General features: G+C 48.3%; 1 protein-coding gene across 3 annotated transcripts in view; it reads right to left on the reverse strand.

The window, feature by feature from the left end:
• Window positions 1–1,771, reverse strand: part of SNX11 (sorting nexin 11) — a 14,665-nt gene extending 12,894 nt beyond the window's left edge. Inside the window, exon 1 of one of the 3 annotated variants that reach the window (XM_011999346.1) lies at window positions 1,707–1,771. The gene's annotated coding sequence lies outside the window, so the exon portion shown is untranslated. Of the gene's footprint in view, window positions 1–1,464 lie in introns of all 3 variants that reach the window. The other 2 variants (XM_011999344.1, XM_011999345.1) reach the window with 2 other exon arrangements.
• Window positions 1,772–6,155: the final 4,384 nt, after the last annotated feature.

The raw sequence follows: 6,155 nt of genomic DNA on the forward strand, positions 1-6,155 counted from the left end.
CTCCAGCCTGGCAACAGAGTGAGACTCTGTCTCAAAAAAAAAAAGGAAGAAAGTTTCAGTTGTAACTGTCCTTAAAAACACTGGGCCGGCGCAGTGGCTCCTGCCTGTAATCCAGCACTTTGGGAAGCTGAGGCGGGCAGAACACTTGAGGCCAGGAGTTCAAGAACAGCCTGGCCAACACGGCAAAAACTCCGTCTCTACTAAAAATACAAAAATTAGCTGGGCATGGTGGCGCGGGCCTGTACTCCCAGCTACTCGGGAGACTGAGGCATGAGAATCGCTTGAACCCAGGAGGCGGAGGCTGCAGTGAGCCAAGATCACACCACTGCACTCCAGCCTGGGCGACAGAGCGAGACCCTATCTCAAAAACAAACAAACAAACACTGGAACAAATACAAAAACCTAGACACCAAGTAGTAATTTCTAGCAACCACTATTCTTCATTAGATTCCTCCCCACAGATACCACTCCTCAAAAGAAAAAGCTCAGTTCTGCCTCTGGAGAAGAAGCAGAAAGTTCTTAACTTTAGTTCTACAATCTGGGAGATGGATCTGTACGTCATCCAAATAAGGCTAGAGTCAGTGACCATAGCTAATTACATAACTCGGTGTTAACTACATTTCCTGGGCCCTTTCAACCACATCTGAAGTTTCCTTCACTTTCTTCACCTGTACCAGCACCAGTAGCGCTGGTGAGTACCCAATTGTTTGCTGTTTACAAAGTAGATTCATCGTAAAGCTTCTAATATAGTAACAATACAAGGCTTTAGTCTCACCATTTATTTTCTCTCCCATTTAAACAACTTCAAGCGACAGGTTAAGAAAAAAATCAGGTGATTAAAGTAGATGGAACTACTGAGACTACCGTCCCTTCTTACTCAATCTTGAGCCCTTAGTGCCAGATGGCAGATAGCAATTCAAAAAGCTCTCCCTCCAATTATAAATATCACACGTACTAGATAGAGGAAGCTCCCAGTTCTGACCAAGCTTTGTGTGATCTCAACCAAGCAGTTATGCTCCATCTTTTTGTCCATCTCTAACCTATTCCTTTCACTTGGAAGGTAATTAACAACGGCGACCACAATCTACCGCAAGTCTCCCGTGTCCACGTAAAATACTCGCCATTGCCCCCAGTCTTAGTCGTTTAAGTAAATGTCCCCAGTCTTTTACTACGATCACTCCTCCTCCATTCGCAACAAACTAGGACCGAAAGGTCCACATGATCCTTCTTCCTTTCCGATTAAGCCTGGGGAGTAGGAAGTGAAAGATACACTTTGAAGGTAAACTGAAAAGTCGGTTTTTGGATCCCCAGCAAGCCCTTGCCTTAATGCCGGGTGGTAAGAGAGTCCCTCCCTAGGATGTAAAGCGATGCCACCATCCCGAGTGCCACTACTGACGCTCAAGCCCACGCCCCCTCACCTGAGCGCAGCCCCTACTCCCCGGGGCCCCGCCCACGCACTCTCACCTGAGAACAGCACCAGCTCCCCACAGCGACACCGCCCGCGCCCCACCATATAGCCAGATCACGGCTTCTCCTTCCGGGTGAGTCGCCGGTGCCCCAGTGCACGACGGGAGACGCCCCAACCCCGGTTGCCCAGGACGCCCCGCCTCTACAGGCCCGGGCTCTGAGTGGGATTCCCGCTTCCGAACGGCGCAGTTCCGCTTGCGAAGGCCCGGGACTGGAGTCGGGATCCCCCCTCCACTCACTTGGGACGCTAGAGAGTGGACCCAGGTGCAGGGTGAGGGACGGCGAATGGGCTCGGATATCCAATCCGGGGCCGCGTTCCGCCCACTGTCAGGGGAAGCCAATCAGCGGCCAGGGGGCGTCTGCAACGGTCAGCCAGTGGGTCGCGAGAGCAGAGGGGTGTGAGGGAGTTGTTACTCTTGTTCCCTTAATGCGAGGTACGGTCTGCAGTGTGGGAGGTTCCAGGCTTTAGCAAGCCCACATCCCTGGATCCTCACTAAGTCCCGAGAGTCACCATTGGAACCTCGTAGTTTGCTGTTCCCCAGCGGAGCTATCAAGGGGACTCCGATTCCGATTTGTAAAGCCACTGACCGATTGTCAGAGTGAAAGCCAGACTCGAGAGGGTCCGGCGACTCAGATGGCTCACACCGAAACAAACTCGAAGCAGCATCATGCAGCTAGGGAGCAAGAGAAAACCGTTCAATGTGTTGAAGACTTTTGCGATGGTCTTTTAACAACTTATTTAAAGATAATTTCAGCAAGTCTAGCGCGGTGGCTCACGCCTGTAATCCCAACACTTTAATTAGAGAGGCCGAGGCGGGAGGATCGCTTGAGGCTAGTCTTGAGACACGTCCTACCAATTTAGGGAGACTCTCGTCTCTGCAAAAAAAAATTTAAAAATTAGCCAGGCGTGGTGGCATGTGCCTGTAGTCCCAGCTACAAGGGAGGCTGAGGCAGGAGGAAGGCTTGAACCAGGGGTTCGAGGCTGCAGGGAGCCCTGATCTCTGCAGAGCAAGACCCTGTCTGAAAAAAAGAAAAACAGCTAAAAGGAAGAAAAGAAAGGGGCCGAGCACGGTGCCTCACGCCTGTAATCCCACCGCTTTGGGAGCTGGAGGCGGGTGGATTACCTGAGGTCAGGAGTTCGAGACCAGCCTGGCGAACACGGTGAAACCCTGTCTCTACTAAAAATACCAAAAATTAGCTGGGCATAGTCATGGGCACCTGTAATCCCAGCTATTCAGGAGACTGACGCAGGGGGATTGCTTGAACCCAGGAGTCGGAGGTTGCAGTGAGCCAAGATTGCGCCATTACACTCCAGCCTCGGAGACTCCATTGTAAAAAAATAAAAATAAAAATAAATTAAGGAAGATAGCTGGATTCTCATATGTGCTTCCCCTTTCTCTGTCGTGCTCTGTTGTTTTGGTACATTAAGAAAATTCAGCCTTAAATAGATATGTAGTTGAGAAAAGGAAGAGTATATTTAGCCTTCTCAAACAATTTTGAATATTCTTCTTTGATACTACCCAAATTCAACAAATGGTAACTTTTCTTTGTTTTTTTGAGACAGGTTCCTGCTCTGTTGCCCAGGCTGGAGTGCAGTGGCAGGATCACAGCTTACTGCAGGCTCAACCTCCAGGGCTCAAGCCATCCTCCCACCTCAGCCGTTGGAGCTGCTGGGATCACAGGTGTGTGCCACCATACTCGGTTAATTTTTTAAATTTTTATACAGATAGAGGTGCCCTATGTTGCCGAGACTGGAAGTGTTTATTTATTTATTTATTTATTTATTTATGTATTTTTTAAGTACACACCACCTTGGAGATGGAGTCATTTCTTAAAGGCTAAGTGGGCCGGGCGCGGTGGCTCACGCCTGTAATCCCAGCACTTTGGGAGGCCGAGACGGGCGGATCACGAGGTCAGGAGATCGAGACCATCCTGGCTAACACGGTGAAACCCCGTCTCTACTAAAAATACAAAAAACTAGCCGGGCGAGGTGGCGGGCGCCTGTAGTCCCAGCTACTTGGGAGGCTGAGGCAGGAGAATGGCGGGAACCCGGGAGGCGGAGCTTGCAGTGAGCTGAGATCCCGCCACTCACTCCAGCCTGGGCTACCGAGCCAGACTCCGTCTCAAAAAAAAAAAAACAAGGTTAAGTGCAGGCTGGGCGTGGTGGCTCACACCTATAATCCCAGCACTTTGGGAGGCCGAGGCGGGTGGATCACAAGGTCAGGAGATCGAGACCATCCTGGCTAACACGGTGAAACCCTGTCTCTACTAAAAATACAAAAAATTAGCCAGGCGTGGTGGCGGGCGCCTGTAGTCCCAGCTACTCGGGAGGCTGATGCAGGAGAATAGCCTGAACCCAGGAGGTGGAGCTTGCAGTGAGCTGAGATCACGCCACTGCACTCCAGTCTGGGAGACACTGCGAGACTCCATCTCAAAAAAAAAAAAAAAAGGTTAAGTGCAACAGGGAGTCTGAAGCCATTTAAAAAATACTGGTACAGAATTATGCAGATCAGTCAATGTTAATGCATTTATTCAATGTAAAAAAAATCACATTTATTAAATTCATCACTGATCTCATCAGGAAAGTCTCAAGAAACTGCCTACTGACTAGCTGGGATTACAGGCACATGCCACCATGCCCGGCTAATTTTTGTATTTTTAGTAGAGACGGGGTTTAACCATATTGGTCAGGCTGGTCTTGAACTCCTGACCTCATGATCCACCCGCCTCGGCTTCCCAAAGTGCTGGGATTACAGGTGTGAGCCACCATGCCTGGCCTCACATGTCTTAATATTAAGACAGCCTTGACCTCCTGGGCTCAAGTGATCCTCCTATTCAAGCCTCCTAAGTAGCTGGGACCATAGGTGTGTGCCACCGTGCCCGGCTAATTTTTTATTATTATTTGTATAGATGAGGTCTCACTATGTTGCCCGGCCTGGTCTTGAACTCCTGAGCTCAAGCAGTTCTCCTACCTCGTCCTTCCAAAATACTGGAATTACAGGGGTGAGCCACTGTGCCCATCCCTTTAGGGTATTTTTCTTTTCATTTCTTTTTATTTTTTATTTTTTAATTTTTTTATTTTTTGAGACGGAGTTTTGCTTTCGCTCTCATCTCCTAGGCTGGAGTGCAATGGTACGATCTTAGCTCACTGCAACCTCTGCCTCTTGGGTTCAAGCAATTCTCCTGCCTCAGCCTCCCGAGTAGCTGGGATTACAGGCATGCGCCACCATGCCCAGCTAATTTTTTTGTTTATTGGAGGCAGAGTCTCGTTCTTCGCCCAGGCTGGAGTAAAGTGGTGCGATCTCGGCTCACTGCAACCTCCTTCCCCTGGGTTTCAAGCAATTCTCCTGTCACAGTCTCCTGAGTAGGTGGAATTACAGGCGCCCGCCACTACGCCTGGCTAATTTTTGTATCTTTAATAGAGACAGGGTTTCACCATGTTGGCCAGGCTGGTTTGGAACTCCCAGCCTTAGGTGATTCACCCGCCTCGGCCTCCCAAAGTGCTGGGATTACAGACATGAGACACCAAGCCTGGTTTTTTTTTTTTTTGAGACGGAGTTTCACTCTGTTGCCTAAGCTAGAGTGCAATGGCACAATCTGTGCTCACTGCAACCTCCGCCACCCAGGTTCAAGCGATTCTCCTTCCTTCAGCCTCCTGAGTAGCTGGGATTACATGTGCCCACCACCATGCCCTGCTAATTTTTGTATTTTTAGTAGAGACAGGGTTTTATCATGTTGGCAAAGCTGGTCTCGAACTCCTGAACTCAGGTGATCTGCCCGCCTCGGCCTCCCAAAGTGCTGGAATTACAGGAGTGGGGCATCACGACACCGGCCTAGGGTATTTTTTTTTTCCTTTCTTTGAGACAGAGTTTCACTCTGTTGCCCAGGCTGGAGTGCAATGGCGCAATCTCGGCTAACTGCAACTTCTGCCTCTCGGGTTCAAGCCATTCTGCCTCAGCCTCCCAAGTAGCTATGATTACAGGCATGTACTACCACACCCAGCTAATTTTTTGTATTTTTAGTAGAGATGGTGTTGGCCAGGCTGGTCTTGAACTCGTGACCTCAGGTAATCCACCCGCCTCAGCCTCCCAAAGTGCTGAAATTACAGGCGTGAGCCACCGCACCCGGCTAGATATTTTTCAACAGTAGTTTCTAACACTTGATAATGGGGCCAATCCTTATCATACCTGAAATGCTAGCAAATGATAAGCACTTCTCCAGCACTGATCCCTTAGCAGAAGAAAACCAATCAAACTCAGGGCTATGAGTGCATAATTTGAGAAGTGTATATTTTAATTAGAGTCCAGTTACTACCAGGAAATCGCCCTGAGAATCAGATTGACCAGCAGTAACAGAGAAGCGATAGCTTTAAGTTTATTTGCATTTTAAAAGAGGGTACTTGTTAACCTCAAATGAATACATCTTTAACAACAGAATATCAAGTAGTGGTCAAAATGAAACAAAGAATTTCAATGTGGAGTAAGATATTTTTAAAGTTCTATACTTCCTCTACTCCTTTTATCGTATCTCAGAAGCAGCCATCTACTGAATCTAAAAGAGCTACTATTTACTGAGTGCTGTCTATAAGCCATTCCTTTTATTCATCATTACTGTTAATCCCATAGACATGCTGTAAAGAAGGTCTAAAATAATATTTTCCTTCTCCATATTATTCGTGATTTTCTTTT

Source organism: Mandrillus leucophaeus, unplaced genomic scaffold (assembly GCF_000951045.1).
Source record: "Mandrillus leucophaeus isolate KB7577 unplaced genomic scaffold, Mleu.le_1.0 Scaffold59, whole genome shotgun sequence".
Taxonomy (NCBI): Eukaryota; Metazoa; Chordata; class Mammalia; order Primates; family Cercopithecidae; genus Mandrillus; species Mandrillus leucophaeus.